The following is a 20,604-nucleotide window of genomic DNA, read 5'->3' as shown; positions in this document are numbered from 1 at the left end:
TTGATTATGAACTCCTCAGTCCCAGATAGGTATAAAAATAATTTTTCAAAACCTGGGGCTGTAAGTTCCTGACAAGCTGGTGTTCTTGGTTCCTGTGCTAAAGCTCATGATTGTAGAGACAAGCTCTGCTTGGTGATGAAGAGGCTTTGGGCTTGTGGTGTTGAAATAAGGAATGTGACTACATGGATTTTTCTCTGCCCCTGAGAAGTAATTGCTCACCTTAGGTTCCTCCTCAGCCCCCCTTCCCCGTGCTTTCTGCACAGTCTCCCCACATAGAGGTTCAGATGCCTCAACTGCCACCCATTTGTTGTAGATGCCCATGATCTAACTCTAAACTCAATTTCTCAGTTACCGTTTGGACATCTCCATCTGGGTGTCCATAGGGAAATTCAAAACAGAAATACACATCCAGCTTCTATCATAACTTCAGCAGGCTACAGATTCTCAAGAGATGTCTGTGGAATATAACTGAACCCCAAATGCTCACCTCCACTGACTTACCCACTCATTCAACCAACATATATTTATATCAACCTTCTAAGTACCACATTCTATAAGGATGAGACCTACAATAAAGCAAATAAGCAGATAAATATATAATATAATGTCTGGTTATACTAAGTGTTATGAATAGGGTTGCCAGATAAAAATTCAGGGCACCCAGTTAAATCTAAATTTCAGATAAACAACAGTTATTTTTTTTTTTTTAGTACAAGTATGTCCCAAATATTGCATGGGACATACTTATACTAAAAGTTATATTTTTTTTCTGATATTCAGTTTCAACTAGGAACCTGTGTTTTTATTTGCTTAAATCTGGCAACCCTAGTTACTAAGAAAGATAGATCAGGGTTAGGTTCTGGGCCCATTGGGGAAGTCTTTTTAATTAGGGCGGTCATGGAAGCTCTCTGATTAGGGGTTATTCAAACATCGACCTGAATGAAATGAGGGGTGAGCCCTGCAACTACCAGGGCAAAAGTGTTCAGGCCCAGGGAAAGCAAGGGCAAAAGAATGAGGAGGGAATGTGCTGGTTCTATTTAGCTTTATTCAACACATTGACAGCAAGATAGGAATTCTCATTCTCTTCTGAAATCCAAAATGTTTTTAAACTCAAAAGCAAGAAATGTGTGTTAAAGTATCCTCCAAGCTATTGATCTCAACTTTTAATGAGCTGGACTTAGATTATTTAGAGGTCAAACAGGTCTGGTATCCACGTTTTATGATCCTCTTAAATAACTGTAGGCGATCCAGCAAGAAATAAAACAACACAAGGCAGCATATAGTTCCCATAGTAGGAAATGCTGGCATATAATTAAAGCGGAGGCCAATATTTATGTGCTTTGCTTTGCAACAGATTTGTTAACAATATCTTAAGCCATTTTCCTGACTTTTAAATCTCTGGTGCTATTGGCATCCATTCAGAAAGGGAGGTTTTATTTAAATTTTTAGTTTTTATTCCCTTTAATTACAAAAATGCATTCTCATCCATACAAAGATTTGCATGTGGATGTTCATAGTAGCATTATTCATAATAGCCAAAGGGTGGAAACCCCAAATGTAAAGTTGCCAGATTTAGTAAATAAAATCATAAGATGTTTGGTTATATTAGAATTTCAGATAAACTATGAATAATTTTTAATGTAAATATGTCCCAAATTATTTGGGACAGATTAAACGACTTAAACTGGGAATTCTGTATTTAATCTGGCAATCCTATCCAAAATAAAAAGGAACAAAAATAAAAAAGCAATAAAAAGGAACAAGTACTGATATATATTACAACATGGATGAACCTCAAAAACATTATGCTAAGTGATAGAAGCCAGGCACAAAGACCACATATTGCATTTATAGAGACAGAAAGTAGATTAGTGGTTGCCTGGGGCTGGAGGTTGGAATAGGGATTAATTGTAAACAGGTATAAGGCATCTTATTAGAGTGATGAAAATGTCCTAAAATTGGATGATGGTGATGGTTGTACAATTTGATAAATTTTCTACAAATTACTGCATTTTAAAACTTAAAGTGGGTGAATTTTATGGTATGTAAATTATACCTCAATGAAGTATAAAAAAATATATGCCATTGCAACAACTCAAATAATATAGATGTATATAAAAAACATTAAACATCTCTGCCTCTTTTTCCTTGAAGTAACTGATATTCACACAGTTTGGTGTGTCTCCTTCCACACTTTTCTTCGAGCTCATACAAACAAGCTCAAATCTATATGCACAAATATATATGAACATCCTATACATACTACTCTGCAACTTGCATTTGGCATATGATATGTCATGGATATACTTTCAAATAAATCTACAGACATCCTATTGTTCTTTAAAAATACTTGCATAATATTCCATATAAGGATATAGTACAATTTTATTCAAACATCTTTTTATTTAATTGATGAAGTTGTTTTTTTTTTTTTTGCCCTTTCTTCTTTTTGCCCTTTCAAACCATGCATCACTAAATACTCTTGAACATATATTAAAGGGAGTCACTTAAAAGCAGCAAAAGTTTTCAGGATGAAAAAAAGAATGTCAAGATATTAAAGTGTCATTAAAGGTCAAAAGTTTTACCTCATGTTGCTATTATGCTCTTAGATTAATTTAGATTTCATATCAAATGATAGAAAGTTTGAATTGTTCATTCACCATCACAAACATATATTCTTTATTTTAAACACACAAATGTACATTTGCGGTTGGATACAAGATGTGGCATATATCTCAAATTTGTTGATTAGTGAAAGAAAATGAAACAGGACTATCTTATGAACAAAACTGGACTTCCAGATCCACATTACAAAGGCAATGGGCTATGAGAATCCAATTCCTTCACCAAAAGCTAATGCAGAGCCAAAAAGAATATTAAAAAGTGTGGAATTTTTTTCACATCTCTGGGCACATACCCCAAAACATTGGGGAAAATCTACTTAATTATTACTGATGAAAGACTATAACACGAACTAGGCAATTTGCCTGCATCGTTGTATCATTTAATTACATAAGAGGTAAATATGATCATTGCATCCACTTTCCTGATGGGTAAATTGAGGCATAGAATTCCTTGCTTGATATCACATAAGCAGTAGAATCAGGATTGAAACCCAGGCTCCAAATATCAAACTTTTAATTTCTACACACTGCTGACCTATGGGAGAAATATTTTAGCTAAATATTTCTAATAATCTGCCCAAGAATGTAATGGGAATCAATGAGATACCAAGTTCAATACAGCATCATTCCTATGCTCAAGGAGCAGAATCTAGTGGGGAAAACATGCCCATAAGCAGAAAACAACAGTCAGTGTGACAAGGCAATGGTGAGTACAGAGTGCTCAGAGCTGGGGTACATCAACCTGTATCACTGAAAGCTTCTAAGGTGACTTCTGAGTTGAGTTTTTAAAGACCAAGTCATGTGCAGTGGGAAGAAGAAAGTATTCCAGGCACATGGAGGGACATGAGAAAAAGCTCAGAAGCTAGAAATACCCTAAAGAGCTAGAGGAACGACGGGTCGATGATCTTCTGGAGAATTAACCACAAGACACAGGAAGCAAGAGATCAGAGTATCATTTAAAATGCATTCAACTGAAAGTAACAGAAAACCTAACCAAAAAGGGGTTTACAGAGTAGGGAATATCCTATTTTATTGAACAAGAAGTCTGGAGAAAGGGCAGTTACATGGCTGGTTAGCACAGAGTTTCAAAACCGTCTTTGAGAATTCTGCTTCTCACCATTTCCCCATACTGCCGTTCTCAGGACGTCAGTCCCTGAGATCTTAGAATTCTGGTTCTCAGGATGGCTGCCACTGTTTCAGGCATTTTTTCCTTACATAGCTAAATCCAGAGGAAAATAGGGGAACTTGGCTAAATTACCAAAATCCATCTATGCAGATTAAACTTTGTGTCCCTTTGGATAGAATTGAGTCACATACCATAGCCTAAACCAGTTGCCCAGTAAGAAGGATGAGGCCCTTCCATCAGAGCTGGTCTGGACCAATGAAGATTTGCTCCGTTCCCCTCAAAGAGCGTGGACAGTTGGTGAAGGAAAAAAAAATGGGGTTCTGTTACCAAGGAAATAGGTAGAGAACAGCCCTGCCACAATGAGGTTAAGGAGATAGTTCAGGACTAAATGTAAAGGAGCTTGGACATTACCACATAGCTCAGTTTTTCCTAAATTCAGTCAGATGAGGGCTATCTTTGCAACTTTTCACTATATTCATTCATTACTACATTTCACAGCTTATCTCTTTTGTGACTTTGGCCATATCCCTAAACAGCCTATAACATTTGCTTACTTAATGTGTCTGTATAAACTGTCAAGTTTTATACATAGTTTTTTTTAAATTCAATTTTACTGAGATTGTTCACATACCATACAATTATCCAAAGTGCACAATCAGTTGCCCATAGTACCATCACACAGCACAATCAATTGCCCATAGCATCCATCACCACAGTTAATTTTTTTCAATTTGTAGAACATTTTCATTACTCCAGAAAAGAAATAAAAGCAAAAAAGAAAATTCAACTACTCCCATACCCCTAACTACCCCCCCCTCCATTATTGATGCATAGTATTGGTATAGTACATTTGTTACTGTCAATGAAAGAATGTTAAAATACTACTAACTGTAGAACATAGTTGGCAATAGGTATATTTTCACCTATATACCTCTCTATTATTAACTTCTAGTTATAGTGTCACACATTTGTTCTAGTTCATGAAAGAGATTTCTAATATTTGTACAGTTAAGCACAGACATTGTCCACCACAAGATTCACTGTTCTATACATTCACATATTTTAACCTCCAACTTTCCTTCTTGTGACGTACATGACTCGAAGCTTCCCCTTTCCACCACATTCACACACCATTCTCTAAGTTCAACTTAGTTAAACGTTCTGCTCATAATAAGCAACTGCTCCCCATTCTTTAGCCTTGTTCTATATCCTGGTAACCTATATTTCATGTCTGTGAGTTTACATATTATAATTAATTCATATCAGTGAGACCATACGATATTTATCCTTTTTTGTCTGACTTATTTCACTCAATATAGTACTCTCAAGTTTTCTTCATCAACCCTTTTTTTTTTCTTTTTTTAATGATGGTTTTGTTCACAAGCCATATATTCTGTCCTAAGTAAACAATTGATGGTTCCCTATATAATCACATATTTATGCATCCACCACCATCACCACTATCTATATTCTTCCACAAAGAAGGAGGAAGAGTCAAAGAAGGTAGGGAGACAGAAGAAAAAGAAAAAGAAAGAAAAAAAATTACAGTTAAAAAGCAACAAAAGGAAAGAAATAATTAAACTAAAATAGAATAAAGAGTCAGACAATATCACCGATGCTGAGAGTCCCATAACCCTCCCTTATATCCCCCTCTTACATGCATTTAACTTTGGTACATTGCCTTTGTTACATTAAAGGAAGCATAATACAATGTTTCTGTTAAGTATAGTATCTAGTTTTCATTGATTGTATTTTTCCCCCAATACCACCCCATTTTTTAACACCTTGCAAGGTTGACATTCATTTGTTCTCCCTCATGTAAAAACATATTTGTACATTTTATCACAATTGTTGAACACTCTAGGTTTCACTAAGTTACACAGTCCCAGTCTTCATCCTTCCTCTTCCCTTCTGATGTCCCACAGGCTCCTAACCTTCTTCTTTCAATCATACTCATAGTCATCTTTGTTCAGTGTACTTACTATACACAATTTTGAAAAGAAAATTTTACATAATTCTCCAAATGGAAAGCCAATGCCACTTGCCAGAAATCAAAGGTTAAAAATTACATATACATATAAACAAAAGAATGCTATTAAATTCTAGCTGAACACTATTTGCTAATGACTTTGAACATGAGTTCTGTTCCTGTTTAGCTGATGTACTAGTTTGAATGAATTATGTCCCCCCAAACCCCATTATCTTTGATGTAATCTTGTGTGGGTGGACCTATCAGTGTTAATCAGACTGTAATTCTTTGAGTCTTTCCATGGAGATGCACCCCACCCAACTGTGGGTGATGACTCTGATCGGATAATTTCCATGGAGGTGTTGGCCCGCCCGTTGGGTGGGTCTGAATTAAATTACTGGAGCACTATATAAGCTCAGACAGAAGGAGCAAGCTGCTACAGCCAAGAAGGACACTTTGAAGAAAGCACAGGAGCTGCAGATGAGAGACAGTTTGAAGACGGCCGTTGAAAGCAGACTCTTGCTCCAGAGAAGCTGAGAGAGGACGAATATCCCAAATGCAACTAAGAGTGACATTTTTGAGGAACTGCAGCCTAGAGAGGAACGTCCTGGGAGAAAGCCATTTTGAAACCAGAAATTGGAGCAGATGCCAACCATGTGCTTTCCCAGCTAACAGAGGTTTTCCGGACACCATTGGCCATTCTCCAGTGAAGGTACCCAATTGCTGATGTGTTACCTTGGACACTTTATGGCCTTAAGACTGTAACTGTGTAACCAAATAAACCCCCTTTTAAAAAAGCCAATCCATCTCTGGTGTTTTGCATTCTGGCAGCATTAGCAAACTAGAACAGCTGACAAGGAAGATAAAGAGAACCCATATGATAACATAATGGGGAGCCTATCTCAAGGGAATAGTTTTCACCTCATGTAAAATAATGATAGCTAATGCTGTGCTCACAAAAAGAAATCTTGCATGTCTCCCACATTTTGGGAACACTACTATGCATGATGACATCCCTGATTGGATGCAATCAGTGAGTGATATCATCAGAATTGGGTTTTAGTTTTCTGTTTGGCTGCAGGGTAGAGGATGGGATAGAGTTGGAAAAAGCAAGATTGGAAAAATTTTGATTTAGAGGTTGTTGCAATTGTCCCAACGAAGAACAGTTCAAATGGGGCATGTATGGGAGAAAGGTTGGAAGCCGAGATCATGAAAAGGCCTTTCTATAATACTTCCTAGATCCATCCTTTAAAAGGCACGTGGTGCCAGTGGCTTCTAATAGCTCAAGTTCAAGGAGACATCCCCTACCCATTCAACTTCATTATTTCTGTCTTCCAAATTTCAAATCAGCAATACTTGCAGTACTTTAGGATGAAATATGCCAGCTTCTTAAATTTCTATGGAACAGCTTGTAGGTACAATCTTGTAGAGAGTTTCTTAAGCCTGTTTAATCAACCATTGAAGCATTTAAAGAATAGGCATCTACCATTCTCTTAAAAATATTCCCCCAATGCAGACTCTTTCCACATGAGCCATATCATTGCACATGGAGAAGACTTACATTAAAGTGACTTATTTAAACCAAAAAGTTAGTCACTATTCAATACAAGATTATTTCTATGAGCAAAATAACCACAAAATTCCTGTGTACAACATTTAACCAACTAACCAATCTCTAAGAAAATTTGGTAAAGGCTGACCATAAACTTACACAGCTTATCTATTACAGGTTTGGATGCTTTATTCCTTCCATGCACATGCCTATAAAATAGTGGATTCTGCTTTGTCACTGGGACCTGAAAATATATTAATCACTGCTAGAGAAGCCAGGGCATAAAATATGTATCATCTCATTCCTCTTTTATGATTTGATCTAAATGTTAATCAGGAAGCAAAGAGGATTTTTGTTTGTGGTTGATTTGGTCTTTTCAGGCAGGAAGTAAATATTGTGAATGGTTTAATTCCACAGAAACTTCTCCCCCATAGTGCTCTATTACCACAAATTGTAGAATTAATGTAATATCTCTACTCCCAAACTTTCTGGAGACTCTGACTAGTAAAATCATCATGTTCTTGCTGTAAATTTTGAACTCTGTATTTTCCAAGTACCTAAAACTTAATAATTATCACTACAAACCAGTCTCTTATTTCCTGCTGATATGACTTCCTTTTCAATAATACAAATTATGATACTACTATATTATATAACATGTAATTACCTATTCTACGCAAGATTCTAAAATAAATGCATGACAATCATCATCTCATTTAATTATAATAAAGGCTCAATATGAGACATCATTTTATAGACTATTAATGCTTAGAAAAACTTGTAAAACAATAACTTGTCCTATTGGGTCACATATCTTGTAAGTAGTAGAGCATCTGACCAAACTCTAAATCTTGTGGAATTTGTCATATATATTTAGCATCCACTTTTCTGTTGGGAGAGTATTCCCTACATACAAGCCCAAGCTGCCGTCCCGTTATAGAAACTGAAAATGCCAAGTACTTACTTTCCAAGATTCTGCTGCCAGCTAAGACATACTAGGAGGGAAACATGTTCTCAGCTTTGCCATTCAGACACATGTACTATAGACTTTGAATCAAAATAGTAACACAAGGAAAGTGTTAGTAACACAAGGAAGGCAAGTGGGGTTAAAGGGCAGTAGCTACATCATTTCTCCAGTGGACAGCAGCATCCCAGGGCCACTGTGCTTGGCATTGGTGGTGGTAAAACCTTTGGTAACTGCCCAACAGCTATGACAGTCATGTCACCAAAAGTCTAGTTTGGAGGATTTTTTCTGGCTGCAAAACCTCCAAGCCTGGTTCTTTTGTTCTCCCAGGGAATCTGCAAGCTGCCCTCTATCTTTTAGTAAATCCTCTTCTCTTTACAAAATAAGTGATGATATTTGTGGCTTGCAACTAAGAATCTTGAATGATAAAAGCCTTTCATACTTACCCAAGATCATTTGATGAGTACCTCAATTAACTCCTGACTGCCTTCTAACAATATCTATGTAAAGTGCATTTCTCATAGAAAGTATATAATTGCTTTTTCCTTTCATGTTTTTATAGCCCAGTCTGATAATGTCTGCCTTTTAACTGGAGTGTTTAGCATTTACATTTAATGTAATTATTGAGATGGTTGGATTTAACTCCACAATCTTGATATTTGTTTTCTACATGTCCCATCTATTTTTTGTGTCTATGTCTTTCTTCCCTGCCTTTTTGGGGGCTAATTGGATATTTTTATTTGTGCATTGATTTATTTTATTATTCCCTTTTATTTCCTCTATTGGCCTTTGAGCTGTATCTTATTGGATTATGTTTTTAGTGGTTTCTCTAAGTATAACCTCCTTATCATAATCTACTTGCAATTAACGTTAAATTTTATTTACTACTCCCATTCTTTATGCTACTGTTGTCTTATATTTTACTTCTTCATGTTTATAAATTCTATACGATAATATTTTAATTGAAATGGTAAGTTTTTAAAAAAGAAATTTAAAAGAAAATTCAGCCTTTTATATCTACTCATATTATTTATTATTTCTAAAGCTTTTCACTCCTTCACAATTGACCTGAATTTCCAAGAGGTTTCATTTCCCTTCAGCCTGAAGAATTTCCCTTTAGCATTTATTATGTCTGCTGATAGTAAATTCTCTCTGCCTTTTTAAAATGTAAAAATGTGTTTATTTAACCATCATTTTTGGAAGTTACATTTCTCGTCCTAAAATACTGGGCTTATAATATTTTTTTTTCTCTCAGTATTTTTAAAGTCTTCTGTCCCTTATTGTTCCTGTTGAGAAGTCAGCCATTACATTACTTTTAACCAAAGGAATGTTTTTACAGAAGAAATATGCAAGCCAATGATAGCATTGAACCAGATTCTTGGTTAACGATTCAGACTTTCACAAAGATTTCTTTTTCATCATACTTGCCCAGATATTGTGGGCCAGAAGCTGAACTATGGAGAACAAGTCTTCTGAGAAAGGATAAAGGGCTAGGGATGCTGCTGAAATAGCAAACACAGATTTCGCTCCATGACCTGATGGTTCTCCCAGTCTCTTAAGGTTTAGTTTTCTCGTGTCTGCACATCGCAGGAAGGTCCATTTAAAACAGTCATTCTCTCTTATTCACTGGCCAGTCTGGGCTTCTGGGAGTATGAGTCCTCAGTCACATCACCAAAAGGAATCAGCAGTGAAGTTGTTAACTACCGTTGGAGGGAGCACAAGGATGGTCCCAAGTTGATTGAGTTCAACATCCACCCCTCCAAGTAGGCAGTGTTGGGTGTGGCTTTTCCACCATTATCACCCTAAATATGCAGGGCTCCACTCTCCAACTTGCTTTAGTTAATGGGTGCTCTGGGGCATTGTGTGGAGGAGTCCACGTGAGGTGATTAAATTAGACCAAGTAAGGGGGTTGGAGCAGAGACCCGTATCCTCCTGTTATGCAATCTATGGGTAAGGTGCTTGTCAGTGACAAAATGAAGACCCTCAAACAACTGATGTGTCCATGTGAGCAGACAATAAAATCTCCCTTCAGTGATCTCTAATGACTCAGCTTCTAAGTGGTACCATATAATACCCAATGTGATCCAGTGCTATGTTCACCCAACTGGATCCATCCACCCAGGTGGTAAGCCCTCCTTTTCCATTTTAGACTAATTCCTTAGGCTTTAAGCTCCTCCTTTCAACATTCCCCTTAATTTACTTGCCACCCCTTCTCTGACTTTCATTGGGAAATCATTTCCCCACATAGTCCCCTTCTTGCTTTGGAAAGATTCTCTGTTTCTTCTTTCTACAAAACATTTCACTTATTCTTTCCAGATCAATCCTGATTTGTCTTCCAACTAAGAACTTATTTAGAGGTTTTCTTTGTGATTTACTTTGGATATAAAGAAAGTGAAACAATGACTCCTCCAGTCTAAACAACCAACTGCTCTCTCACATCCACAATCTTTGCTTAGAGGAAATGATTTTGTTGAGTTAAAGGGTCTTCCAAAAGAGGATTGTCACAATAAGATGTTGATTTTTGGTCTGGAAAAATGTTCGCCAACTAAAATATTAGAATTAGTTAACCGTACACTCAAATATAAGTAAGAAAGTGTTGGGAAAGATAAGAAGAAAATTCTACCTCACTCCTGATCAAAAGCCAATGGACCTTATTCCTGGGTGGCCCTAACTTTCAACCATGCTGCCCCCAAACCCCTCTCCCCAGCACACACATTCACATTCACATATCTGCCACCAGAGAAAAATAGCAAATATAATTATGATCATTAGGAATAATGCATTGATGATAAATAATATTTTTGAAACACATGCCAAATCTTTTCAGGTTCAGCCAATAGAGACAAATTGTCACAAAATGTTCTTTGGTTCTGTAGGCATAGAAAGGATAGAAGGCTGACTTGCCCTGAGTCTGTCTCTTAGGGCATTTCTAATATTCACCCCTTTATATATCCTCAAGCTGCATCCCAACACCTCTTCTGTAATAACCATCCTTTCATGGCCTGGGATTCTTTAGGGACAAAGGAATTGTCCTGTACACTAGACTATGAACCAGACTCATAACCTGGCTGTTTTTCAGAGTCATTCTTTATTATCACATTCTTGTGCATCTCACAGCCAACTCATGAAGAAATTCTCTCAGCTATATTTTTAAGATATGTTCAGAATCTAGCCACATCTTCCAGTTACACTGTGACTGATTTGGTTTAAGCTACCATCATCTCTTGTCTTGACCTTGGATTACTGTCCTGAACTACAAACTAGTCTCCCTGCTCCTACTCCTTTAAATATTTTTTTATTAGAGAAGTTGAAGGTTTACAGAAAATTCCTTCAGAAAATACATAACTCTCATACAACCCCCCTCACACACACAGTCCTCTATCCACCAACACTTTGCACCACTGTGACACCCCTTTGTTATTACAAAGGATGAAGCAACATCACTATAATTATGCCATTAACCACAGTCCAGAGCTTACATTAGGATTTGTTTTGTACAGGCCAATGGCTTTTTAAAAATTTTCATTCTATTAACATATGAACAATCAAAAATTTCCCCTTTCAGACATTCAAATGCACAATTCAGAGTGCTAATTACATTCACAATGTTGTAACACCATCACCAGCATCCACTACCAAAACTTTTCCATCACCCCAAGCAGTTAATTAAGCATTAACTCCCCATTCCCTCCCCCCACCCTGGCCCCTGGTAAGCTTTACTCAAATTTCTGACTTTATGAATTTGCTTATTTTAATTATTTCATATTGGGAGATTAAACAGTATTTATCCTTTTGTGTCTGGCTTATTTCACTCAACATAATGTTTTCAAGGTTCATTCATGTTGTCATATGTATCAGAACTTCATCCCTTTACACGGCTGTATAATATCCCATTGTGTATATATACCACACTTTGTTCATCCATTCATCTGTTGATGGACACTGTGGTTGCTTCTTTTGGCAATTGCGAATAACGTCACTATGAACATCAGTGTGCAAATATCTGTTCAAGTCCTTGCTTTCAATTCTTTGGGATATTTATCTAGAAGTGGGATTGCTGGGTGATGTGGTAATTCTATACTTGACTTTCTGAAGAACTGCCAAACACTTTCCATGGTAGCTTCACCTTTTTACATCTCCATCAACAATTAATGTGTGTTCCTACCTCTTCACATAGTCTCCAACACATGTTATTAACCATTTTATTTTGTAAATAGTAGCCATTTTAGTGAGTCTGAAATGATATCTCATTGTGGTTTTGATTTGCATTCCCTAATGGCTAATGATGTTAGGCATCTTTTCACGTGCCATTCATATTCCTTTTTTGGAGAAATATCTATACAAGTCTGTTGTCCATTTTTTAATTGGGTTGTTTGTCTTTTGCTGATGGGTTGTAGGACTTCTTTATGTGTTCTGGATATTAAACCCTTATCATATATATGGTTTCCAAATACTTTCTCCCATTTTGTAGGTTGTCTTTTAAATTCATGATAAAGCCCTCTAATGTGCAAAAGTTTTTAATTTTGAGGAGGTCCCATTTATCTATCTTTTCTTTTATTGCTTGTGCTTTTGGTATAAAACCTAAGAAATCGTTGCCTAACACAAGGTCCTAAAGATACTTCCCTATGTTTTCTTCTAGGGTTTTTATGGTTTGGGTTCCTGTAGTTAGGCCTTTGATCCATTTTGAGTTAATGTTTGCATATGGTGTGAGATAGCAGTCCGCTATCAGTCTTTTCCATATTGATATCCAGTTTTCACAGCACTATTTGGTGAAGAGACTATTCTTTCCCCATTGAGTAGACATGGCACCCTTGCCAAAAGTCAACTAGTCATAGAGGTGAGTGTTTATTTTTGAACTCTCAATATGATTCCAGGGGTCTGTGTTTCTGTGCCTGTGCAAGTACTGTGCTATTTTGATTACTGTAGCTTTGTAATAAGCTTTAAAATCAGGAAGTGTAAATCCTCCAACTTCTTGTTTTTTCAAGATGGCTTTGGCTATTCAGGCCTCTTACCCTTCCATTTAAATTTCATGAATGGCTTTTCCTTTTCTGCAAAGAAAGCTGTTGGAATTTTGATTGAGATTATGTTGAATCTGTAAAACGCTTTGGGCAGAACTGATATCCTAACAACATTTAGTCTTCCAATCTATGAACACTGAATGTCCTTTTTATCTCAGCATCCTTTTGACTTCTTTTAGCAATGTTTTATCTGGTATTAATATAACTACCCCAGGTCTCTTTGGGTTACTGTTTGCATGCTATGTTTTTCCCATCCTTTCACTTTCAATCTACTTGTGTCTTTGCATATATTGTGCATCTCTTATAAACAGCATAGAGTTGGGTCATGCTTTTTTATCCACTCTGTCAATCTCTGCCTTTTGACTGAAAAAGTTTAATCCATTTATATTTAATCCATTTACAGGACTTTCTTCTGCCATTTTACTCTTTTGTCTTTGTAAGTTGTATACATTTTTTGGCCCCTCAATTCTTCCATTAATGCCTACTTTTGTATTTATTTGTTTGTTTGGTAATGTACTATTTCAAGACCCTTCTCCTTTACTTTTGTATATGTTTTTCAGATGTTTTATTTGTGGTTACCATGGGGCTTAAATTTAACATCGTAAATCTATAACAATCATGTTTGATTTGATACGAGTTTAACTTCAATAGCATATACAAACACTGTTCCTATACCCCTCTGCCCCCCACTTTTTTGTTGCACTTGTTACAAATTATATTTTTATATATTGTTTGTCCAAAACCATAGATTTTACCCAGAGGTTTTATTTCTTTATGCCACTTTGATCTTTGTCTGCTGTCCTTTCAGTCTGAAGAACTCCTTTTAGCATTGCTGTAGGTCATGTCTGGTGGCAACGAACTCCTTCAGCTTTTGTTTTTCTGATAATGTCTTAAATCACTCCTTCATTCTTGAAAGACAGTCTCACTGGATATAAAATTCTTAGTTGGAAATTGTTTTCTTTCAGCATTTTACATATTTCATCCCATTGCCTTCTTGCCTCCATGGTTTCTGTTGAGAAATTGGAACTTAATCTTATGGGACGCTCTTGTATATAACATGTTGCTTTTCTCTTGCAGCTTTCAGAACTCTCTCCTTGTCCTTGGATTGCAACAGTTTGGCAAACTTTTTTATTCTGTTTGGGGTTTGTTGGAATTCTTAAATGTGCATATTCTTGTCTTTCATTAAATTGGGAACTTCTGCCCCTTTCTCTCTTTTTTCTCCTTCCAGGACTCCCATTATGTGTATATTGGTATGCTTGATGGTATTTCACAGGTCACTCAGACTGTGTTCACAATTTTTCATTCTTTTTTCATTCTGCTATACTGCCTGAATCATTTCAATTGACTTGTCTTCGAGTTCACCGATTCTTTCTTCCACCAGCTCCAATCTGCTGTTAAAACCCTTTAGGGATTTTCCATTTCAGTTATTGTGGTCTTCAACTCCAGGAATTCTGTTTGGTTCCTTTTTAAAATTTCTATCTCATTGCTTAGACTCTCATATTGTTCATTCATCATTTTCCTGTTATCCTTTAGTTCTTTCTCTGTGTTTCTTGTATTTTCTTGAGCTTATTGAAGATCATTTTTTTAGTCTTTGTTTGGTCTGTCCAAATTATCTTCTTCACTGAAGGTTTCTGAATTATCTTTTTTTCTTTGGATAGACCATCATTTCCTATTTCTTTGCTTGTATTGTAGTCTTTTGCTGCACACTTTACATTTTAATATTTTAGTGTGTTAACTCTGGAATTAATCCCTGAGCTGTTTGTTCTTTAAGTTTGTATCCAGCTAGTGATATGACTGATATTTCCTTGGGTGCCAAGAGCTAACAACACAAACAAAGGCCAAAAACAGCTTTTACAGTGCAACACAGTGGCCCTGCGTTGGCTCTCCTTCAGAGTTTAGTCCTATCAGAAAGATCAGCCCAAGGCAAATGTGAAATGCAAAATCTTCTCCATCTTTTCTGAGCCTGCATTTTGTCCTGGGCTTGCATTTGTTCATGATCTTAGGGATTCCTCCAATTTATAGGAAATTAATGACCCCTTGACCCCATATAAAATAAACCCCTCTCCTGACCCAGGTGCTCTTTTGTATGTCTTAAAGCCTATAATCCTTTGCCCCAGGCACTTTGACTTAATTGTTTCTTACACTGTTTTAGCGGTCTACAAGCTGTGTCTGCCTGGTGGGGCAAGCCAGAGAGGGATGTTCTGACTCAGTTTTTCAGGGTGCCACCTGATAGACTGGCAGTGACATACAGATACCCCAGCATGTGCATTGGGGTTACTCTGCTCCCTCGGAAACAGGGCCAGGACCCACCATGGGAGCACATGCTGGGAAGAAGAGGGGAGGGGCCTGCAAGGGCACCATGAGCTTTCCTACCTTTTTTTTTTTTTAAAAAAAAAAAAACTGCATTTTCTTGATTTTACACTTGCCCAGTTACTGCAACCCTTTAATTGTTCTCCAGAGTTTTAAGGAAGATGGCTTTCCCAGGTTTTGCTAGTTGTTCAAAGATTCTGTGGGGTGTGGACACCCTGGAGCATCTTATCTTGACCTATCAGAAACTCCCTGCTTCTATTCTTAACCTTCTACCATTCATTCCCTGAACAACTGACATTTGTAACCTAAGTCACTCCTCTCCTGAAACTCTTTCAGTGGTTTTCTGTCTCATTCAGAATGCAGTCAAAATTCCTTTTGTTGATCTTACATCAACTAATTCATTAATGTCATCTCCTACCACTCTCCTTTGCTACATACAATTTCCAAATACACCCCATCCATAGCAGACTGCTCACATGCCTTGGTGATGCTCCGTTGGACCCACTGAGGTTTCTGTTGCAGGGCTACTCTTCTAGCATAACTGCCAGCTCAGGAGATTTGCAATCAGCCAGACTTTGGTTTGAATGCTGGCTTCAGGTTTTACTTGACCTTAAGCAAAATATCTTATCACCCTGAATTGATTTTGCCCATGTTGTAAATGGAGATAAGCATCTAGCTTTCAAGGTTGCTGTGGAGAGTGAATAAGATAGTGAATTTAGAAATACCTGGCACAAAATAAGAACCAGATAAAATGCAGTTTCATTCTCCTTTTTAATGCCACTGATGCTAACAATAATTCACAAGATGGCATTTGTTTAAAATCCAATTAATTCATTTGGGAAAATCTTGGTCTAAAGTCACATCGTCTTACTGTAGGACTTTTGGGAATGGTACTTGGCTGCTAAGAGAAAGCAAAATTCCTTCTCTGCCTCCCTCCTTACTTCCCTTCTTTGTTCTTTACTCTCTTCATTCCTTCCTTTATTCCTTTTTTATAACTTGCCAGGCTTGGGTTTTGCTGATTACATTTTATTTCCTTTTATCTGATTAATTTAGGGAATTAAACCATCTGCTATTGGGAGAAAGAACTGAAAAACATTGAAAAGAGTTTTCAGTAGTTGGTGATGAATTCATCCTCATTACTGTACATTTTTGTGTCACTCTTACTAATATTTTTGATACATTCAGAAATATTCATTGAATCATGATCCATCATCATTACTTTTAAAACATAAGTATGACTCAAAGCAAAACAAGTGTAAAGTCATTGAGTAATCTCTATTTCCTGTGCCTACATTATAAATTTGAGCTAACTGAATGGTACGAGGCATGAATAGTGCCAGAGAGAAGATCCAAAATAAAAATTATCAATGACATCAGGGGCCATCAAATAACTAAATCTGGAAGCCTATTGTATTTGAGTGGACTTTAGGATAAAATGAATCTGATTACTATAGCTAAAGTGCATGAATTTGCACAGGAAAAAAATTATACCCTTAGTTTGACTCTTGAAAAATTGTTTTATAAACAGTTTGGCAATATATCCCCAAAGATATAAAAATGCACACATCCTTTCAGTTTTACTTTACACAGCAGGCTAAGCAAATGGACCATTTTCCTGTTATGTGCCCTGAACCATTTGACGGATGTAGCAGTGAGCAAGACAGACAAGGTCCCTGAATAATTGCTTCTTATGGGAATCTAACATTTATGACTTTATCTTAAGGGAAAGTTTATGAAGATTTGGTCAAATATATAGCTATGAGAACATATGTTGAAGATATACACACACACACACACATATACACACGCACGCCCACGTGCACGTGCACACACATATGTAAAATGGGAAAACCTAAATGTTTTTAGGAGATTGGGTAAACAAACTCATGTATACCTATAAAAGGAAATTCTATAACATTAATATTAGGCTGAAAAATAATGTTAAATGTCATAGAAAGAGATATAAAATTGATTAAGTAAAATAAGCTACAAAACAAGATACCTTATACAATATAATTCCATTTTCATTTTTTAAATCTGTATGGATGGATGGATAGATAGATAAACAGATAGACAAGGGAAATGACTAGAAGGGCACACTTTAAAATATCAACCCTGTCAATTTTGTGAAGGTGGAATTACAAATAATTTTTATTTCCTCTTTTTGCTTGTCAATATTTCCTAATTTTCCTATAAAATAAATGAATTCATTCGCAATAAAGACAATACTATTTTAGAAATTATTCTCATAGTAACAATGCAAATTGGAAGGTCAGAGCCATCTCAAATAACTAGTATTTTCTTCTTAAGGAAAATTTTGAATCACTGCTATAAAGGGAAAACAAGGGTCCCTTGTCATAAATAGCAGAATTAACAAAATTAAAATGGACAATTCACCTAAAAATCATGTTGTAAACTATTAGTGCTGCCTTTACTACCCTATTACGTAGGAACTATTATTATAGTTGAGGACACTGGGTGTAGAGAAGCATAAAAACATCTGCAAAGCCACACATCTAAAATGAAGATAGTATTCAAAGAGACAACTAACTTCACCCCCACGACCTGGATCACAATGTAACCACAGCAGTGTTTTAGGAAAATAAACTGAGTGGCTAACATAAACTGAGTGAAGAGAGAGAGAAACAGGAAATAGAGACAGAAGGATTTTTATTGGTATGATAGCAAGAAAATAGAGAGAAAAATCTAGAAATCTAAGGATACAAGCCTTTCTAAAAAAAGCAATGAGAGTTTCATGAGGGCAGCTAGAACCCACTTGCTGCTGGAGGAAAGATGAACAACACATGGGTGCAGGGCTGCAGGAGCAGAAGCACCATGCGGTGGCCACTGGACTGTGAATTTGGGGAATGGATGGCACTCTTGACAAAAGCAGACAATCTGAGACCTACAATTATTTGCTTGCTAAGAAACTTAAGAAGGAATCTCAAGAGCATTCAAAAGAATTAGACAAAGATCTAGATGAATATGGGCAAGGTCATCTCAAATGGAAACGACCTTGACGAGAGTCTAGGAGACAGACTGGAAATGAACTATAAAGGCCAATATGAAACCAGAGAGGAAGATTCTCAGGAAACAGTGGCTGGTAAAATTTCTTTCAGGTTACAGGAACCAGAAAAAGATCTGATAGCCCAAGTAGTAAGGATAATTGAGAACAAAAGGCAATCGAGCTTCTGATGGAAAATGGAGGCTTTTTATTATGATTGGTAGTCAAAGAACACCAGGTGAGTAGCAGTAGCAGTGAGGAACAAATTAAGGACATTTTCTACATTGAAAATAAAAAGATGCTAGGAAGAGAACACAATGTTGGGGGGAAAGATGAAACAAGCTATTAAAAGCTTAAATTTTCAAGAAGATGAAGATACGTCACAAGAAATTTTTGCAAGCGACACAAAGGAGTCCCTGGCCTCTTTTCATGAATCACAAGAAGGACATGGAGAAACGAAGATGGATGCAGAGGAAGCCACTGAGGTTGATCATTCCCATGATTTGGACAACTTTTAGTACATTTTGGACAACTTGAGCAAGAAGGCTTTCTAAATAACAATGTGATAAATCATTTCCACTGAGATTTGTTTTACTTTGCACTGATAAACATGAAAAGAGAACTGTATTCTTATTTTAAATAAAAATTAATATATGTGGGGAGATGAATGTGATTAATAGAAACATTAAAAAATTTCTCATGCCTGACAAAATACTTAAAGGTATCTAGCAGAGTTTTAAAAAAAGCTGAAAAAGACCCCAGACTTCAATTAGTGATATGAATGAAGCAGATCTGGTTAAGACTAGGGCAAACCAGACCAAAGGGTAAAGGTCGAAACTGACTGTGTTTTAAAACTTCAACTTCCATGTGAGACCAAGGGAAGAGATGTCTATTTGGTGTAGGATCTATATTTTCTAAACAGTATAACTCTACAGTCAGTTTGTTCAAACACCACAATTACATGGAACTTTGAATAGGAAGTGAGATACGGTAGGTTAGTACAGGCTAGAGTGAAATAGTGACACATCCCAAAGTAATTTGGGCAGAGAATACAAAATATATTTACAGCCCCCTGCCTCCCCCCCACCAAGGAGCTGGGGGAAGGTATAGAAGTATTGGACTTCCTCACCTGGACTGGTGTTGATGTTGTCACAAACATTGGGATTGGTGGTTTGATGTGCCGAGCCCTCTATCATGGGACTTGCCCTTATGAAGCTCGTTACTGCAGAGGAGAGGCTAAACTTGCATATAATTGTGCGTAAGAGTCTCCCCGAGTGCCTCTTTATTGCTCAGATGTGGCCCTCTCTCTCTCTAACTGAGCCACCTCGGCAGGTGAACTCACTGCCCTCCCCACTATGTGGGACCCAACTCCCAGGGGTGTAAATCTCCCTGGCAACGCAGGATATGACTCCCGGGGATGAATCTGGACCCAGCATCGTGGGATTGAGAATATCTTCTTGACCAAAAGGGGGATGCAAAATGAGACGAAATAGTGTCAGTGGCCGAAAGATTTCAAATGGAGTCGAGAGGTCACTCTGGTGGACATTCTTATGCACTATATAGATAACACCTCTTAGGTTTTAATGTATTGGAATAGCTAGAAGTAAATACCTGAAACTACCAAACTCCAACCCAGTAGTCTGCACTCCTGAAGACGAGTATATAATAATGTAGATTACAAGGGGTGACAGTGTGATTGTGAAAACCTTGTGGATCACACTCCCTTTATCTAGTGTATGGACGGATGAGTAGAAAAATGGGGACAAAAACTAAATGACAAATAGGGTGGGATGGGGGGAATGGTTTGGGTGTTCTTTTTTTACTTTTATTTTTTATTCTTATTCTGATTCTTTCTGATGTAAGGAAAATGTTCAGAAATAGATTGTGGTGATGAACGCATAACTAGATGATCATACTGTGAATAGTTGATTGTATACCATAGATGATTGTGTGGTATGTGAATATATTTCAATTAAAAAAATATATAACACACACACACAAAAGTATATAGCAGAGAATTTAATTTCTCTACCTGTT

General features: G+C 36.8%; 1 pseudogene; it reads left to right on the top strand.

Moving 5' to 3' along the window:
* The window catches only part of LOC119515313, a 131,551-nt pseudogene extending 112,466 nt beyond the window's left edge, over positions 1–19,085 (top strand).
* The last annotated feature ends 1,519 nt before the right edge of the window (positions 19,086–20,604 follow it).

This window comes from Choloepus didactylus, chromosome 19 (assembly GCF_015220235.1).
Source record: "Choloepus didactylus isolate mChoDid1 chromosome 19, mChoDid1.pri, whole genome shotgun sequence".
Classification (NCBI taxonomy): Eukaryota; Metazoa; Chordata; class Mammalia; order Pilosa; family Megalonychidae; genus Choloepus; species Choloepus didactylus.
This window is presented reverse-complemented; position numbering and strand designations above follow the sequence as displayed.